Source organism: Triturus cristatus, chromosome 4_1 (genome assembly GCF_964204655.1).
Source record: "Triturus cristatus chromosome 4_1, aTriCri1.1, whole genome shotgun sequence".
NCBI lineage: Eukaryota > Metazoa > Chordata > Amphibia > Caudata > Salamandridae > Triturus > Triturus cristatus.
The window spans coordinates 108,253,604-108,269,511 of NC_140585.1; the positions used below are offsets into that span (position 1 = coordinate 108,253,604).

Below are 15,908 nucleotides of genomic sequence, written 5' to 3' on the forward strand. Positions count from 1 at the left end.
TCAGAGAGGGCATTTATTTCCTTCTTTTGGAATGCAAAATTCTCCGATTTTCTTGAAATGCGCAAACTATGCCTAGTTCAAAGATTTTTCCAAAGCAAATGTCTGACTATTTAAGTGGGGCTCTCACCCCAACTGCATGACAAACTTCTTCTTTCTGCATGATGGCAGGCTAGCCTTCTGGAAAAAAGCCAAGATAAGGAACAGAGGCTCCTGGAGATGCCGGGGATTGAACCCGGGACCTCATACATGCAAAGCATGCGCTCTACCACTGAGCTACATCCCCACTTTTGCACTCGAGCTGTTTGATGGATGCAAGGAATCCCTGAAACCCAGGGACTGCAAAGTCTCGATCATAATCAATGGAAGGTATTGTTTGAATAAAAGTGAAAGATATGGAAATCGAAGCAAAAAATCCTTCGAGCCGGATTTGAACCAGCGACCTAAGGATGTCTGACTTTATGCTACAGTCCTCCGCTCTACCAACTGAGCTATCGAAGGAGTGGCTGAAGTATCTTTCAGCGCTGTAATTATCTCTCGCTCAAGAAAGGTTGTGGGGGTGGGGATCAGGAGCAGATCGATGAAAATCATGAACATTACCTGCAGCTCCCTCTCAAAGTCACCAGTTCTTAGAGCACACTGTAAGGTACGTCTTATCACCCCAAAGGAGGATTTCAGACCAAAGTTCATGTTCTGTCTTGGCTTGGGGATAAGCAGGGGTGCTCCAAATTTCAATTTTACAGAAAGGAAAGGAACTTTGATACAAAGACCTTGGGCAGCATTGGTGGCAAATGGATGGCTGCGCGGAACCATGAAAGAAATGACAGAAAGTTATGGGAGTCATTACTACGCACCCAGCATCAAGAACGTGCATTTTGGATGCATTTTCAAAAGGAAAGAGAACGGAAAAATCTGTAGATTGAAGGTGATTGAGATAAACAAAATATTCCGTTTTTCTAAAAGCTACTGTAAAGAGTCTCTGGTTTAGAAGAAGAACCCTTACCAATGATCAAGAGAGATGCGACAGATTTCTATCATCAAAGCATTATGGTTGTCAAGATGAATCATCACTTTGATGTCTTCAACAAGTAGGATTCTTTTGATCTATAATCATCAAAAATGAGATAGCCCCATTTCATGGGATTTTTCAAGGCAAACGTCTGACAGATTAAGCGGGGTCCTCATCCCGGTTGGAGGACATATCTCTTCCTTCATCATGATGCCAGCCTAGCTTTCGGCCCAAAATCCAAGGTAAGCATGGCAAAAGTCTGGAGATGCCGGGGATTGAACCCGGGGCCTCATACATGCAAAGCATGCGCTCTACCACTGAGCTACATCCCCACTTCTGCAAGGTTTGACTGTATGATTGGAAACCCTGCATTGAACCGACGGCCACATCACCCCATTCGACTCTGCAGTATACAATGTCAGTCAGGAAAATCCTTCAGCCTTGTACCTGGATGATCTTCATGGTCTTATGTACAGATGCCTATATACAGCCTTCTTAGCGCAGTAGGCAGCGCGTCAGTCTCATAATCTGAAGGTCCTGAGTTCGATCCTCAGAGAGGGCATTTATTTCCTTCTTTTGGAATGCAAAATTCTCCGATTTTCTTGAAATGCGCAAACTATGCCTAGTTCAAAGATTTTTCCAAAGCAAATGTCTGACTATTTAAGTGGGGCTCTCACCCCAACTGCATGACAAACTTCTTCTTTCTGCATGATGGCAGGCTAGCCTTCTGGAAAAAAGCCAAGATAAGGAACAGAGGCTCCTGGAGATGCCGGGGATTGAACCCGGGACCTCATACATGCAAAGCATGCGCTCTACCACTGAGCTACATCCCCACTTTTGCACTCGAGCTGTTTGATGGATGCAAGGAATCCCTGAAACCCAGGGACTGCAAAGTCTCGATCATAATCAATGGAAGGTATTGTTTGAATAAAAGTGAAAGATATGGAAATCGAAGCAAAAAATCCTTCGAGCCGGATTTGAACCAGCGACCTAAGGATGTCTGACTTTATGCTACAGTCCTCCGCTCTACCAACTGAGCTATCGAAGGAGTGGCTGAAGTATCTTTCAGCGCTGTAATTATCTCTCGCTCAAGAAAGGTTGTGGGGGTGGGGATCAGGAGCAGATCGATGAAAATCATGAACATTACCTGCAGCTCCCTCTCAAAGTCACCAGTTCTTAGAGCACACTGTAAGGTACGTCTTATCACCCCAAAGGAGGATTTCAGACCAAAGTTCATGTTCTGTCTTGGCTTGGGGATAAGCAGGGGTGCTCCAAATTTCAATTTTACAGAAAGGAAAGGAACTTTGATACAAAGACCTTGGGCAGCATTGGTGGCAAATGGATGGCTGCGCGGAACCATGAAAGAAATGACAGAAAGTTATGGGAGTCATTACTACGCACCCAGCATCAAGAACGTGCATTTTGGATGCATTTTCAAAAGGAAAGAGAACGGAAAAATCTGTAGATTGAAGGTGATTGAGATAAACAAAATATTCCGTTTTTCTAAAAGCTACTGTAAAGAGTCTCTGGTTTAGAAGAAGAACCCTTACCAATGATCAAGAGAGATGCGACAGATTTCTATCATCAAAGCATTATGGTTGTCAAGATGAATCATCACTTTGATGTCTTCAACAAGTAGGATTCTTTTGATCTATAATCATCAAAAATGAGATAGCCCCATTTCATGGGATTTTTCAAGGCAAACGTCTGACAGATTAAGCGGGGTCCTCATCCCGGTTGGAGGACATATCTCTTCCTTCATCATGATGCCAGCCTAGCTTTCGGCCCAAAATCCAAGGTAAGCATGGCAAAAGTCTGGAGATGCCGGGGATTGAACCCGGGGCCTCATACATGCAAAGCATGCGCTCTACCACTGAGCTACATCCCCACTTCTGCAAGGTTTGACTGTATGATTGGAAACCCTGCATTGAACCGACGGCCACATCACCCCATTCGACTCTGCAGTATACAATGTCAGTCAGGAAAATCCTTCAGCCTTGTACCTGGATGATCTTCATGGTCTTATGTACAGATGCCTATATACAGTCTTCTTAGCGCAGTAGGCAGCGCGTCAGTCTCATAATCTGAAGGTCCTGAGTTCGATCCTCAGAGAGGGCATTTATTTCCTTCTTTTGGAATGCAAAATTCTCCGATTTTCTTGAAATGCGCAAACTATGCCTAGTTCAAAGATTTTTCCAAAGCAAATGTCTGACTATTTAAGTGGGGCTCTCACCCCAACTGCATGACAAACTTCTTCTTTCTGCATGATGGCAGGCTAGCCTTCTGGAAAAAAGCCAAGATAAGGAACAGAGGCTCCTGGAGATGCCGGGGATTGAACCCGGGACCTCATACATGCGAAGCATGCGCTCTACCACTGAGCTACATCCCCACTTTTGCCCTCGAGCTGTTTGATGGATGCAAGGAATCCCTGAAACCCAGGGACTGCAAAGTCTCGATCATAATCAATGGAAGGTATTGTTTGAATAAAAGTGAAATATATGGAAATCGAAGCAAAAAATCCTTCGAGCCGGATTTGAACCAGCGACCTAAGGATGTCTGACTTTATGCTACAGTCCTCCGCTCTACCAACTGAGCTATCGAAGGAGTGGCTGAAGTATCTTTCAGCGCTGTAATTATCTCTCGCTCAAGAAAGGTTGTGGGGGTGGGATCAGGAGCAGATCGATGAAAATCATGAACATTACCTGCAGCTCCCTCTCAAAGTCACCAGTTCTTAGAGCACACTGTAAGGTACATCTTATCACCCCAAAGGAGGATTTCAGACCAAAGTTCATGTTCTGTCTTGGCTTGGGGATAAGCAGGGGTGCTCCAAATTTCAATTTTACAGAAAGGAAAGGAACTTTGATACAAAGACCTTGGGCAGCATTGGTGGCAAATGGATGGCTGCGCGGAACCATGAAAGAAATGACAGAAAGTTATGGGAGTCATTACTACGCACCCAGCATCAAGAAAGTGCATTTTGGATGCGTTTTCAAAAGGAAAGAGAACGGAAAAATCTGTAGATTGAAGGTGATTGAGATAAACAAAATATTCCGTTTTTCTAAAAGCTACTGTAAAGAGTCTCTGGTTTAGAAGAAGAACCCTTACCAATGATCAAGAGAGATGCGACAGATTTCTATCATCAAAGCATTATGGTTGTCAAGATGAATCATCACTTTGATGTCTTCAACAAGTAGGATTCTTTTGATCTATAATCATCAAAAATGAGATAGCCCCATTTCATGGGATTTTTCAAGGCAAACGTCTGACAGATTAAGCGGGGTCCTCATCCCGGTTGGAGGACATATCTCTTCCTTCATCATGATGCCAGCCTAGCTTTCGGCCCAAAATCCAAGGTAAGCATGGCAAAAGTCTGGAGATGCCGGGGATTGAACCCGGGGCCTCATACATGCAAAGCATGCGCTCTACCACTGAGCTACATCCCCACTTCTGCAAGGTTTGACTGTATGATTGGAAACCCTGCATTGAACCGACGGCCACATCACCCCATTTGACTCTGCAGTATACAATGTCAGTCAGGAAAATCCTTCAGCCTTGTACCTGGATGATCTTCATGGTCTTATGTACAGATGCCTATATACAGCCTTCTTAGCGCAGTAGGCAGCGCGTCAGTCTCATAATCTGAAGGTCCTGAGTTCGATCCTCAGAGAGGGCATTTATTTCCTTCTTTTGGAATGCAAAATTCTCCGATTTTCTTGAAATGCGCAAACTATGCCTAGTTCAAAGATTTTTCCAAAGCAAATGTCTGACTATTTAAGTGGGGCTCTCACCCCAACTGCATGACAAACTTCTTCTTTCTGCATGATGGCAGGCTAGCCTTCTGGAAAAAAGCCAAGATAAGGAACAGAGGCTCCTGGAGATGCCGGGGATTGAACCCGGGACCTCATACATGCGAAGCATGCGCTCTACCACTGAGCTACATCCCCACTTTTGCCCTCGAGCTGTTTGATGGATGCAAGGAATCCCTGAAACCCAGGGACTGCAAAGTCTCGATCATAATCAATGGAAGGTATTGTTTGAATAAAAGTGAAATATATGGAAATCGAAGCAAAAAATCCTTCGAGCCGGATTTGAACCAGCGACCTAAGGATGTCTGACTTTATGCTACAGTCCTCCGCTCTACCAACTGAGCTATCGAAGGAGTGGCTGAAGTATCTTTCAGCGCTGTAATTATCTCTCGCTCAAGAAAGGTTGTGGGGGTGGGGATCAGGAGCAGATCGATGAAAATCATGAACATTACCTGCAGCTCCCTCTCAAAGTCACCAGTTCTTAGAGCACACTGTAAGGTACATCTTATCACCCCAAAGGAGGATTTCAGACCAAAGTTCATGTTCTGTCTTGGCTTGGGGATAAGCAGGGGTGCTCCAAATTTCAATTTTACAGAAAGGAAAGGAACTTTGATACAAAGACCTTGGGCAGCATTGGTGGCAAATGGATGGCTGCGCGGAACCATGAAAGAAATGACAGAAAGTTATGGGAGTCATTACTACGCACCCAGCATCAAGAAAGTGCATTTTGGATGCATTTTCAAAAGGAAAGAGAACGGAAAAATCTGTAGATTGAAGGTGATTGAGATAAACAAAATATTCCGTTTTTCTAAAAGCTACTGTAAAGAGTCTCTGGTTTAGAAGAAGAACCCTTACCAATGATCAAGAGAGATGCGACAGATTTCTATCATCAAAGCATTATGGTTGTCAAGATGAATCATCACTTTGATGTCTTCAACAAGTAGGATTCTTTTGATCTATAATCATCAAAAATGAGATAGCCCCATTTCATGGGATTTTTCAAGGCAAACGTCTGACAGATTAAGCGGGGTCCTCATCCCGGTTGGAGGACATATCTCTTCCTTCATCATGATGCCAGCCTAGCTTTCGGCCCAAAATCCAAGGTAAGCATGGCAAAAGTCTGGAGATGCCGGGGATTGAACCCGGGGCCTCATACATGCAAAGCATGCGCTCTACCACTGAGCTACATCCCCACTTCTGCAAGGTTTGACTGTATGATTGGAAACCCTGCATTGAACCGACGGCCACATCACCCCATTCGACTCTGCAGTATACAATGTCAGTCAGGAAAATCCTTCAGCCTTGTACCTGGATGATCTTCATGGTCTTATGTACAGATGCCTATATACAGCCTTCTTAGCGCAGTAGGCAGCGCGTCAGTCTCATAATCTGAAGGTCCTGAGTTCGATCCTCAGAGAGGGCATTTATTTCCTTCTTTTGGAATGCAAAATTCTCCGATTTTCTTGAAATGCGCAAACTATGCCTAGTTCAAAGATATTTCCAAAGCAAATGTCTGACTATTTAAGTGGGGCTCTCACCCCAACTGCATGACAAACTTCTTCTTTCTGCATGATGGCAGGCTAGCCTTCTGGAAAAAAGCCAAGATAAGGAACAGAGGCTCCTGGAGATGCCGGGGATTGAACCCGGGACCTCATACATGCGAAGCATGCGCTCTACCACTGAGCTACATCCCCACTTTTGCACTCGAGCTGTTTGATGGATGCAAGGAATCCCTGAAACCCAGGGACTGCAAAGTCTCGATCATAATCAATGGAAGGTATTGTGTGAATAAAAGTGAAAGATATGGAAATCGAAGCAAAAAATCCTTCGAGCCGGATTTGAACCAGCGACCTAAGGATGTCTGACTTTATGCTACAGTCCTCCGCTCTACCAACTGAGCTATCGAAGGAGTGGCTGAAGTATCTTTCAGCGCTGTAATTATCTCTCGCTCAAGAAAGGTTGTGGGGGTGGGGATCAGGAGCAGATCGATGAAAATCATGAACATTACCTGCAGCTCCCTCTCAAAGTCACCAGTTCTTAGAGCACACTGTAAGGTACGTCTTATCACCCCAAAGGAGGATTTCAGACCAAAGTTCATGTTCTGTCTTGGCTTGGGGATAAGCAGGGGTGCTCCAAATTTCAATTTTACAGAAAGGAAAGGAACTTTGATACAAAGACCTTGGGCAGCATTGGTGGCAAATGGATGGCTGCGCGGAACCATGAAAGAAATGACAGAAAGTTATGGGAGTCATTACTACGCACCCAGCATCAAGAAAGTGCATTTTGGATGCATTTTCAAAAGGAAAGAGAACGGAAAAATCTGTAGATTGAAGGTGATTGAGATAAACAAAATATTCCGTTTTTCTAAAAGCTACTGTAAAGAGTCTCTGGTTTAGAAGAAGAACCCTTACCAATGATCAAGAGAGATGCGACAGATTTCTATCATCAAAGCATTATGGTTGTCAAGATGAATCATCACTTTGATGTCTTCAACAAGTAGGATTCTTTTGATCTATAATCATCAAAAATGAGATAGCCCCATTTCATGGGATTTTTCAAGGCAAACGTCTGACAGATTAAGCGGGGTCCTCATCCCGGTTGGAGGACATATCTCTTCCTTCATCATGATGCCAGCCTAGCTTTCGGCCCAAAATCCAAGGTAAGCATGGCAAAAGTCTGGAGATGCCGGGGATTGAACCCGGGGCCTCATACATGCAAAGCATGCGCTCTACCACTGAGCTACATCCCCACTTCTGCAAGGTTTGACTGTATGATTGGAAACCCTGCATTGAACCGACGGCCACATCACCCCATTCGACTCTGCAGTATACAATGTCAGTCAGGAAAATCCTTCAGCCTTGTACCTGGATGATCTTCATGGTCTTATGTACAGATGCCTATATACAGTCTTCTTAGCGCAGTAGGCAGCGCGTCAGTCTCATAATCTGAAGGTCCTGAGTTCGATCCTCAGAGAGGGCATTTATTTCCTTCTTTTGGAATGCAAAATTCTCCGATTTTCTTGAAATGCGCAAACTATGCCTAGTTCAAAGATTTTTCCAAAGCAAATGTCTGACTATTTAAGTGGGGCTCTCACCCCAACTGCATGACAAACTTCTTCTTTCTGCATGATGGCAGGCTAGCCTTCTGGAAAAAAGCCAAGATAAGGAACAGAGGCTCCTGGAGATGCCGGGGATTGAACCCGGGACCTCATACATGCGAAGCATGCGCTCTACCACTGAGCTACATCCCCACTTTTGCCCTCGAGCTGTTTGATGGATGCAAGGAATCCCTGAAACCCAGGGACTGCAAAGTCTCGATCATAATCAATGGAAGGTATTGTTTGAATAAAAGTGAAATATATGGAAATCGAAGCAAAAAATCCTTCGAGCCGGATTTGAACCAGCGACCTAAGGATGTCTGACTTTATGCTACAGTCCTCCGCTCTACCAACTGAGCTATCGAAGGAGTGGCTGAAGTATCTTTCAGCGCTGTAATTATCTCTCGCTCAAGAAAGGTTGTGGGGGTGGGATCAGGAGCAGATCGATGAAAATCATGAACATTACCTGCAGCTCCCTCTCAAAGTCACCAGTTCTTAGAGCACACTGTAAGGTACATCTTATCACCCCAAAGGAGGATTTCAGACCAAAGTTCATGTTCTGTCTTGGCTTGGGGATAAGCAGGGGTGCTCCAAATTTCAATTTTACAGAAAGGAAAGGAACTTTGATACAAAGACCTTGGGCAGCATTGGTGGCAAATGGATGGCTGCGCGGAACCATGAAAGAAATGACAGAAAGTTATGGGAGTCATTACTACGCACCCAGCATCAAGAAAGTGCATTTTGGATGCGTTTTCAAAAGGAAAGAGAACGGAAAAATCTGTAGATTGAAGGTGATTGAGATAAACAAAATATTCCGTTTTTCTAAAAGCTACTGTAAAGAGTCTCTGGTTTAGAAGAAGAACCCTTACCAATGATCAAGAGAGATGCGACAGATTTCTATCATCAAAGCATTATGGTTGTCAAGATGAATCATCACTTTGATGTCTTCAACAAGTAGGATTCTTTTGATCTATAATCATCAAAAATGAGATAGCCCCATTTCATGGGATTTTTCAAGGCAAACGTCTGACAGATTAAGCGGGGTCCTCATCCCGGTTGGAGGACATATCTCTTCCTTCATCATGATGCCAGCCTAGCTTTCGGCCCAAAATCCAAGGTAAGCATGGCAAAAGTCTGGAGATGCCGGGGATTGAACCCGGGGCCTCATACATGCAAAGCATGCGCTCTACCACTGAGCTACATCCCCACTTCTGCAAGGTTTGACTGTATGATTGGAAACCCTGCATTGAACCGACGGCCACATCACCCCATTTGACTCTGCAGTATACAATGTCAGTCAGGAAAATCCTTCAGCCTTGTACCTGGATGATCTTCATGGTCTTATGTACAGATGCCTATATACAGCCTTCTTAGCGCAGTAGGCAGCGCGTCAGTCTCATAATCTGAAGGTCCTGAGTTCGATCCTCAGAGAGGGCATTTATTTCCTTCTTTTGGAATGCAAAATTCTCCGATTTTCTTGAAATGCGCAAACTATGCCTAGTTCAAAGATTTTTCCAAAGCAAATGTCTGACTATTTAAGTGGGGCTCTCACCCCAACTGCATGACAAACTTCTTCTTTCTGCATGATGGCAGGCTAGCCTTCTGGAAAAAAGCCAAGATAAGGAACAGAGGCTCCTGGAGATGCCGGGGATTGAACCCGGGACCTCATACATGCGAAGCATGCGCTCTACCACTGAGCTACATCCCCACTTTTGCCCTCGAGCTGTTTGATGGATGCAAGGAATCCCTGAAACCCAGGGACTGCAAAGTCTCGATCATAATCAATGGAAGGTATTGTTTGAATAAAAGTGAAATATATGGAAATCGAAGCAAAAAATCCTTCGAGCCGGATTTGAACCAGCGACCTAAGGATGTCTGACTTTATGCTACAGTCCTCCGCTCTACCAACTGAGCTATCGAAGGAGTGGCTGAAGTATCTTTCAGCGCTGTAATTATCTCTCGCTCAAGAAAGGTTGTGGGGGTGGGGATCAGGAGCAGATCGATGAAAATCATGAACATTACCTGCAGCTCCCTCTCAAAGTCACCAGTTCTTAGAGCACACTGTAAGGTACATCTTATCACCCCAAAGGAGGATTTCAGACCAAAGTTCATGTTCTGTCTTGGCTTGGGGATAAGCAGGGGTGCTCCAAATTTCAATTTTACAGAAAGGAAAGGAACTTTGATACAAAGACCTTGGGCAGCATTGGTGGCAAATGGATGGCTGCGCGGAACCATGAAAGAAATGACAGAAAGTTATGGGAGTCATTACTACGCACCCAGCATCAAGAAAGTGCATTTTGGATGCATTTTCAAAAGGAAAGAGAACGGAAAAATCTGTAGATTGAAGGTGATTGAGATAAACAAAATATTCCGTTTTTCTAAAAGCTACTGTAAAGAGTCTCTGGTTTAGAAGAAGAACCCTTACCAATGATCAAGAGAGATGCGACAGATTTCTATCATCAAAGCATTATGGTTGTCAAGATGAATCATCACTTTGATGTCTTCAACAAGTAGGATTCTTTTGATCTATAATCATCAAAAATGAGATAGCCCCATTTCATGGGATTTTTCAAGGCAAACGTCTGACAGATTAAGCGGGGTCCTCATCCCGGTTGGAGGACATATCTCTTCCTTCATCATGATGCCAGCCTAGCTGTCGGCCCAAAATCCAAGGTAAGCATGGCAAAAGTCTGGAGATGCCGGGGATTGAACCCGGGGCCTCATACATGCAAAGCATGCGCTCTACCACTGAGCTACATCCCCACTTCTGCAAGGTTTGACTGTATGATTGGAAACCCTGCATTGAACCGACGGCCACATCACCCCATTCGACTCTGCAGTATACAATGTCAGTCAGGAAAATCCTTCAGCCTTGTACCTGGATGATCTTCATGGTCTTATGTACAGATGCCTATATACAGCCTTCTTAGCGCAGTAGGCAGCGCGTCAGTCTCATAATCTGAAGGTCCTGAGTTCGATCCTCAGAGAGGGCATTTATTTCCTTCTTTTGGAATGCAAAATTCTCCGATTTTCTTGAAATGCGCAAACTATGCCTAGTTCAAAGATATTTCCAAAGCAAATGTCTGACTATTTAAGTGGGGCTCTCACCCCAACTGCATGACAAACTTCTTCTTTCTGCATGATGGCAGGCTAGCCTTCTGGAAAAAAGCCAAGATAAGGAACAGAGGCTCCTGGAGATGCCGGGGATTGAACCCGGGACCTCATACATGCGAAGCATGCGCTCTACCACTGAGCTACATCCCCACTTTTGCACTCGAGCTGTTTGATGGATGCAAGGAATCCCTGAAACCCAGGGACTGCAAAGTCTCGATCATAATCAATGGAAGGTATTGTTTGAATAAAAGTGAAAGATATGGAAATCGAAGCAAAAAATCCTTCGAGCCGGATTTGAACCAGCGACCTAAGGATGTCTGACTTTATGCTACAGTCCTCCGCTCTACCAACTGAGCTATCGAAGGAGTGGCTGAAGTATCTTTCAGCGCTGTAATTATCTCTCGCTCAAGAAAGGTTGTGGGGGTGGGGATCAGGAGCAGATCGATGAAAATCATGAACATTACCTGCAGCTCCCTCTCAAAGTCACCAGTTCTTAGAGCACACTGTAAGGTACGTCTTATCACCCCAAAGGAGGATTTCAGACCAAAGTTCATGTTCTGTCTTGGCTTGGGGATAAGCAGGGGTGCTCCAAATTTCAATTTTACAGAAAGGAAAGGAACTTTGATACAAAGACCTTGGGCAGCATTGGTGGCAAATGGATGGCTGCGCGGAACCATGAAAGAAATGACAGAAAGTTATGGGAGTCATTACTACGCACCCAGCATCAAGAACGTGCATTTTGGATGCATTTTCAAAAGGAAAGAGAACGGAAAAATCTGTAGATTGAAGGTGATTGAGATAAACAAAATATTCCGTTTTTCTAAAAGCTACTGTAAAGAGTCTCTGGTTTAGAAGAAGAACCCTTACCAATGATCAAGAGAGATGCGACAGATTTCTATCATCAAAGCATTATGGTTGTCAAGATGAATCATCACTTTGATGTCTTCAACAAGTAGGATTCTTTTGATCTATAATCATCAAAAATGAGATAGCCCCATTTCATGGGATTTTTCAAGGCAAACGTCTGACAGATTAAGCGGGGTCCTCATCCCGGTTGGAGGACATATCTCTTCCTTCATCATGATGCCAGCCTAGCTTTCGGCCCAAAATCCAAGGTAAGCATGGCAAAAGTCTGGAGATGCCGGGGATTGAACCCGGGGCCTCATACATGCAAAGCATGCGCTCTACCACTGAGCTACATCCCCACTTCTGCAAGGTTTGACTGTATGATTGGAAACCCTGCATTGAACCGACGGCCACATCACCCCATTCGACTCTGCAGTATACAATGTCAGTCAGGAAAATCCTTCAGCCTTGTACCTGGATGATCTTCATGGTCTTATGTACAGATGCCTATATACAGTCTTCTTAGCGCAGTAGGCAGCGCGTCAGTCTCATAATCTGAAGGTCCTGAGTTCGATCCTCAGAGAGGGCATTTATTTCCTTCTTTTGGAATGCAAAATTCTCCGATTTTCTTGAAATGCGCAAACTATGCCTAGTTCAAAGATTTTTCCAAAGCAAATGTCTGACTATTTAAGTGGGGCTCTCACCCCAACTGCATGACAAACTTCTTCTTTCTGCATGATGGCAGGCTAGCCTTCTGGAAAAAAGCCAAGATAAGGAACAGAGGCTCCTGGAGATGCCGGGGATTGAACCCGGGACCTCATACATGCGAAGCATGCGCTCTACCACTGAGCTACATCCCCACTTTTGCCCTCGAGCTGTTTGATGGATGCAAGGAATCCCTGAAACCCAGGGACTGCAAAGTCTCGATCATAATCAATGGAAGGTATTGTTTGAATAAAAGTGAAATATATGGAAATCGAAGCAAAAAATCCTTCGAGCCGGATTTGAACCAGCGACCTAAGGATGTCTGACTTTATGCTACAGTCCTCCGCTCTACCAACTGAGCTATCGAAGGAGTGGCTGAAGTATCTTTCAGCGCTGTAATTATCTCTCGCTCAAGAAAGGTTGTGGGGGTGGGATCAGGAGCAGATCGATGAAAATCATGAACATTACCTGCAGCTCCCTCTCAAAGTCACCAGTTCTTAGAGCACACTGTAAGGTACATCTTATCACCCCAAAGGAGGATTTCAGACCAAAGTTCATGTTCTGTCTTGGCTTGGGGATAAGCAGGGGTGCTCCAAATTTCAATTTTACAGAAAGGAAAGGAACTTTGATACAAAGACCTTGGGCAGCATTGGTGGCAAATGGATGGCTGCGCGGAACCATGAAAGAAATGACAGAAAGTTATGGGAGTCATTACTACGCACCCAGCATCAAGAAAGTGCATTTTGGATGCGTTTTCAAAAGGAAAGAGAACGGAAAAATCTGTAGATTGAAGGTGATTGAGATAAACAAAATATTCCGTTTTTCTAAAAGCTACTGTAAAGAGTCTCTGGTTTAGAAGAAGAACCCTTACCAATGATCAAGAGAGATGCGACAGATTTCTATCATCAAAGCATTATGGTTGTCAAGATGAATCATCACTTTGATGTCTTCAACAAGTAGGATTCTTTTGATCTATAATCATCAAAAATGAGATAGCCCCATTTCATGGGATTTTTCAAGGCAAACGTCTGACAGATTAAGCGGGGTCCTCATCCCGGTTGGAGGACATATCTCTTCCTTCATCATGATGCCAGCCTAGCTTTCGGCCCAAAATCCAAGGTAAGCATGGCAAAAGTCTGGAGATGCCGGGGATTGAACCCGGGGCCTCATACATGCAAAGCATGCGCTCTACCACTGAGCTACATCCCCACTTCTGCAAGGTTTGACTGTATGATTGGAAACCCTGCATTGAACCGACGGCCACATCACCCCATTTGACTCTGCAGTATACAATGTCAGTCAGGAAAATCCTTCAGCCTTGTACCTGGATGATCTTCATGGTCTTATGTACAGATGCCTATATACAGCCTTCTTAGCGCAGTAGGCAGCGCGTCAGTCTCATAATCTGAAGGTCCTGAGTTCGATCCTCAGAGAGGGCATTTATTTCCTTCTTTTGGAATGCAAAATTCTCCGATTTTCTTGAAATGCGCAAACTATGCCTAGTTCAAAGATTTTTCCAAAGCAAATGTCTGACTATTTAAGTGGGGCTCTCACCCCAACTGCATGACAAACTTCTTCTTTCTGCATGATGGCAGGCTAGCCTTCTGGAAAAAAGCCAAGATAAGGAACAGAGGCTCCTGGAGATGCCGGGGATTGAACCCGGGACCTCATACATGCGAAGCATGCGCTCTACCACTGAGCTACATCCCCACTTTTGCCCTCGAGCTGTTTGATGGATGCAAGGAATCCCTGAAACCCAGGGACTGCAAAGTCTCGATCATAATCAATGGAAGGTATTGTTTGAATAAAAGTGAAATATATGGAAATCGAAGCAAAAAATCCTTCGAGCCGGATTTGAACCAGCGACCTAAGGATGTCTGACTTTATGCTACAGTCCTCCGCTCTACCAACTGAGCTATCGAAGGAGTGGCTGAAGTATCTTTCAGCGCTGTAATTATCTCTCGCTCAAGAAAGGTTGTGGGGGTGGGGATCAGGAGCAGATCGATGAAAATCATGAACATTACCTGCAGCTCCCTCTCAAAGTCACCAGTTCTTAGAGCACACTGTAAGGTACATCTTATCACCCCAAAGGAGGATTTCAGACCAAAGTTCATGTTCTGTCTTGGCTTGGGGATAAGCAGGGGTGCTCCAAATTTCAATTTTACAGAAAGGAAAGGAACTTTGATACAAAGACCTTGGGCAGCATTGGTGGCAAATGGATGGCTGCGCGGAACCATGAAAGAAATGACAGAAAGTTATGGGAGTCATTACTACGCACCCAGCATCAAGAAAGTGCATTTTGGATGCATTTTCAAAAGGAAAGAGAACGGAAAAATCTGTAGATTGAAGGTGATTGAGATAAACAAAATATTCCGTTTTTCTAAAAGCTACTGTAAAGAGTCTCTGGTTTAGAAGAAGAACCCTTACCAATGATCAAGAGAGATGCGACAGATTTCTATCATCAAAGCATTATGGTTGTCAAGATGAATCATCACTTTGATGTCTTCAACAAGTAGGATTCTTTTGATCTATAATCATCAAAAATGAGATAGCCCCATTTCATGGGATTTTTCAAGGCAAACGTCTGACAGATTAAGCGGGGTCCTCATCCCGGTTGGAGGACATATCTCTTCCTTCATCATGATGCCAGCCTAGCTTTCGGCCCAAAATCCAAGGTAAGCATGGCAAAAGTCTGGAGATGCCGGGGATTGAACCCGGGGCCTCATACATGCAAAGCATGCGCTCTACCACTGAGCTACATCCCCACTTCTGCAAGGTTTGACTGTATGATTGGAAACCCTGCATTGAACCGACGGCCACATCACCCCATTTGACTCTGCAGTATACAATGTCAGTCAGGAAAATCCTTCAGCCTTGTACCTGGATGATCTTCATGGTCTTATGTACAGATGCCTATATACAGCCTTCTTAGCGCAGTAGGCAGCGCGTCAGTCTCATAATCTGAAGGTCCTGAGTTCGATCCTCAGAGAGGGCATTTATTTCCTTCTTTTGGAATGCAAAATTCTCCGATTTTCTTGAAATGCGCAAACTATGCCTAGTTCAAAGATTTTTCCAAAGCAAATGTCTGACTATTTAAGTGGGGCTCTCACCCCAACTGCATGACAAACTTCTTCTTTCTGCATGATGGCAGGCTAGCCTTCTGGAAAAAAGCCAAGATAAGGAACAGAGGCTCCTGGAGATGCCGGGGATTGAACCCGGGACCTCATACATGCGAAGCATGCGCTCTACCACTGAGCTACATCCCCACTTTTGCCCTCGAGCTGTTTGATGGATGCAAGGAATCCCTGAAACCCAGGGACTGCAAAGTCTCGAT

General features: G+C 44.5%; 27 non-coding genes across 27 annotated transcripts in view; 8 read left to right on the forward strand and 19 right to left on the reverse strand.

Annotated features, from left to right (window-relative positions):
* The window catches only part of TRNAM-CAU (transfer RNA methionine (anticodon CAU)), a 73-nt gene extending 61 nt beyond the window's left edge, over positions 1 to 12 (forward strand). Inside the window, exon 1 of the tRNA in view lies at positions 1 to 12. This exon is cut by the window's left edge and continues 61 nt beyond it. This is a non-coding gene — a tRNA (tRNA-Met).
* A 400-nt stretch (positions 13 to 412) lies between these two features.
* Positions 413 to 498, reverse strand: TRNAY-GUA (transfer RNA tyrosine (anticodon GUA)). Its single transcript is given in 2 exon segments — positions 413 to 448; positions 462 to 498. It is a non-coding gene; the product is annotated as a tRNA-Tyr (tRNA).
* Positions 499 to 1,495: 997 nt separating this feature from the next.
* On the forward strand, positions 1,496 to 1,568 carry TRNAM-CAU (transfer RNA methionine (anticodon CAU)). The gene has a single exon. It is a non-coding gene; the product is annotated as a tRNA-Met (tRNA).
* Positions 1,569 to 1,968: 400 nt separating this feature from the next.
* Positions 1,969 to 2,054, reverse strand: TRNAY-GUA (transfer RNA tyrosine (anticodon GUA)). The gene is given in 2 exon segments: positions 1,969 to 2,004; positions 2,018 to 2,054. It is a non-coding gene; the product is annotated as a tRNA-Tyr (tRNA).
* Positions 2,055 to 3,323: 1,269 nt separating this feature from the next.
* On the reverse strand, positions 3,324 to 3,395 carry TRNAA-CGC (transfer RNA alanine (anticodon CGC)). Its single transcript has one exon. It is a non-coding gene; the product is annotated as a tRNA-Ala (tRNA).
* A 129-nt stretch (positions 3,396 to 3,524) lies between these two features.
* Positions 3,525 to 3,610, reverse strand: TRNAY-GUA (transfer RNA tyrosine (anticodon GUA)). The gene is given in 2 exon segments: positions 3,525 to 3,560; positions 3,574 to 3,610. It is a non-coding gene; the product is annotated as a tRNA-Tyr (tRNA).
* Positions 3,611 to 4,606: 996 nt separating this feature from the next.
* Positions 4,607 to 4,679, forward strand: TRNAM-CAU (transfer RNA methionine (anticodon CAU)). Its single transcript has one exon. It is a non-coding gene; the product is annotated as a tRNA-Met (tRNA).
* Positions 4,680 to 4,878: 199 nt separating this feature from the next.
* Positions 4,879 to 4,950, reverse strand: TRNAA-CGC (transfer RNA alanine (anticodon CGC)). The gene has a single exon. It is a non-coding gene; the product is annotated as a tRNA-Ala (tRNA).
* A 129-nt stretch (positions 4,951 to 5,079) lies between these two features.
* Positions 5,080 to 5,165, reverse strand: TRNAY-GUA (transfer RNA tyrosine (anticodon GUA)). Its single transcript is given in 2 exon segments — positions 5,080 to 5,115; positions 5,129 to 5,165. It is a non-coding gene; the product is annotated as a tRNA-Tyr (tRNA).
* Positions 5,166 to 6,162: 997 nt separating this feature from the next.
* TRNAM-CAU (transfer RNA methionine (anticodon CAU)) lies at positions 6,163 to 6,235 on the forward strand. Its single transcript has one exon. It is a non-coding gene; the product is annotated as a tRNA-Met (tRNA).
* Positions 6,236 to 6,434: 199 nt separating this feature from the next.
* TRNAA-CGC (transfer RNA alanine (anticodon CGC)) lies at positions 6,435 to 6,506 on the reverse strand. The gene has a single exon. It is a non-coding gene; the product is annotated as a tRNA-Ala (tRNA).
* Positions 6,507 to 6,635: 129 nt separating this feature from the next.
* On the reverse strand, positions 6,636 to 6,721 carry TRNAY-GUA (transfer RNA tyrosine (anticodon GUA)). The gene is given in 2 exon segments: positions 6,636 to 6,671; positions 6,685 to 6,721. It is a non-coding gene; the product is annotated as a tRNA-Tyr (tRNA).
* Positions 6,722 to 7,990: 1,269 nt separating this feature from the next.
* TRNAA-CGC (transfer RNA alanine (anticodon CGC)) lies at positions 7,991 to 8,062 on the reverse strand. Its single transcript has one exon. It is a non-coding gene; the product is annotated as a tRNA-Ala (tRNA).
* Positions 8,063 to 8,191: 129 nt separating this feature from the next.
* On the reverse strand, positions 8,192 to 8,277 carry TRNAY-GUA (transfer RNA tyrosine (anticodon GUA)). The gene is given in 2 exon segments: positions 8,192 to 8,227; positions 8,241 to 8,277. It is a non-coding gene; the product is annotated as a tRNA-Tyr (tRNA).
* Positions 8,278 to 9,273: 996 nt separating this feature from the next.
* TRNAM-CAU (transfer RNA methionine (anticodon CAU)) lies at positions 9,274 to 9,346 on the forward strand. Its single transcript has one exon. It is a non-coding gene; the product is annotated as a tRNA-Met (tRNA).
* A 199-nt stretch (positions 9,347 to 9,545) lies between these two features.
* Positions 9,546 to 9,617, reverse strand: TRNAA-CGC (transfer RNA alanine (anticodon CGC)). Its single transcript has one exon. It is a non-coding gene; the product is annotated as a tRNA-Ala (tRNA).
* A 129-nt stretch (positions 9,618 to 9,746) lies between these two features.
* On the reverse strand, positions 9,747 to 9,832 carry TRNAY-GUA (transfer RNA tyrosine (anticodon GUA)). Its single transcript is given in 2 exon segments — positions 9,747 to 9,782; positions 9,796 to 9,832. It is a non-coding gene; the product is annotated as a tRNA-Tyr (tRNA).
* Positions 9,833 to 10,829: 997 nt separating this feature from the next.
* Positions 10,830 to 10,902, forward strand: TRNAM-CAU (transfer RNA methionine (anticodon CAU)). The gene has a single exon. It is a non-coding gene; the product is annotated as a tRNA-Met (tRNA).
* Positions 10,903 to 11,101: 199 nt separating this feature from the next.
* On the reverse strand, positions 11,102 to 11,173 carry TRNAA-CGC (transfer RNA alanine (anticodon CGC)). Its single transcript has one exon. It is a non-coding gene; the product is annotated as a tRNA-Ala (tRNA).
* A 129-nt stretch (positions 11,174 to 11,302) lies between these two features.
* On the reverse strand, positions 11,303 to 11,388 carry TRNAY-GUA (transfer RNA tyrosine (anticodon GUA)). Its single transcript is given in 2 exon segments — positions 11,303 to 11,338; positions 11,352 to 11,388. It is a non-coding gene; the product is annotated as a tRNA-Tyr (tRNA).
* Positions 11,389 to 12,657: 1,269 nt separating this feature from the next.
* Positions 12,658 to 12,729, reverse strand: TRNAA-CGC (transfer RNA alanine (anticodon CGC)). The gene has a single exon. It is a non-coding gene; the product is annotated as a tRNA-Ala (tRNA).
* Positions 12,730 to 12,858: 129 nt separating this feature from the next.
* TRNAY-GUA (transfer RNA tyrosine (anticodon GUA)) lies at positions 12,859 to 12,944 on the reverse strand. Its single transcript is given in 2 exon segments — positions 12,859 to 12,894; positions 12,908 to 12,944. It is a non-coding gene; the product is annotated as a tRNA-Tyr (tRNA).
* Positions 12,945 to 13,940: 996 nt separating this feature from the next.
* On the forward strand, positions 13,941 to 14,013 carry TRNAM-CAU (transfer RNA methionine (anticodon CAU)). Its single transcript has one exon. It is a non-coding gene; the product is annotated as a tRNA-Met (tRNA).
* Positions 14,014 to 14,212: 199 nt separating this feature from the next.
* TRNAA-CGC (transfer RNA alanine (anticodon CGC)) lies at positions 14,213 to 14,284 on the reverse strand. Its single transcript has one exon. It is a non-coding gene; the product is annotated as a tRNA-Ala (tRNA).
* A 129-nt stretch (positions 14,285 to 14,413) lies between these two features.
* Positions 14,414 to 14,499, reverse strand: TRNAY-GUA (transfer RNA tyrosine (anticodon GUA)). The gene is given in 2 exon segments: positions 14,414 to 14,449; positions 14,463 to 14,499. It is a non-coding gene; the product is annotated as a tRNA-Tyr (tRNA).
* A 997-nt stretch (positions 14,500 to 15,496) lies between these two features.
* TRNAM-CAU (transfer RNA methionine (anticodon CAU)) lies at positions 15,497 to 15,569 on the forward strand. The gene has a single exon. It is a non-coding gene; the product is annotated as a tRNA-Met (tRNA).
* Positions 15,570 to 15,768: 199 nt separating this feature from the next.
* TRNAA-CGC (transfer RNA alanine (anticodon CGC)) lies at positions 15,769 to 15,840 on the reverse strand. The gene has a single exon. It is a non-coding gene; the product is annotated as a tRNA-Ala (tRNA).
* Positions 15,841 to 15,908: the final 68 nt, after the last annotated feature.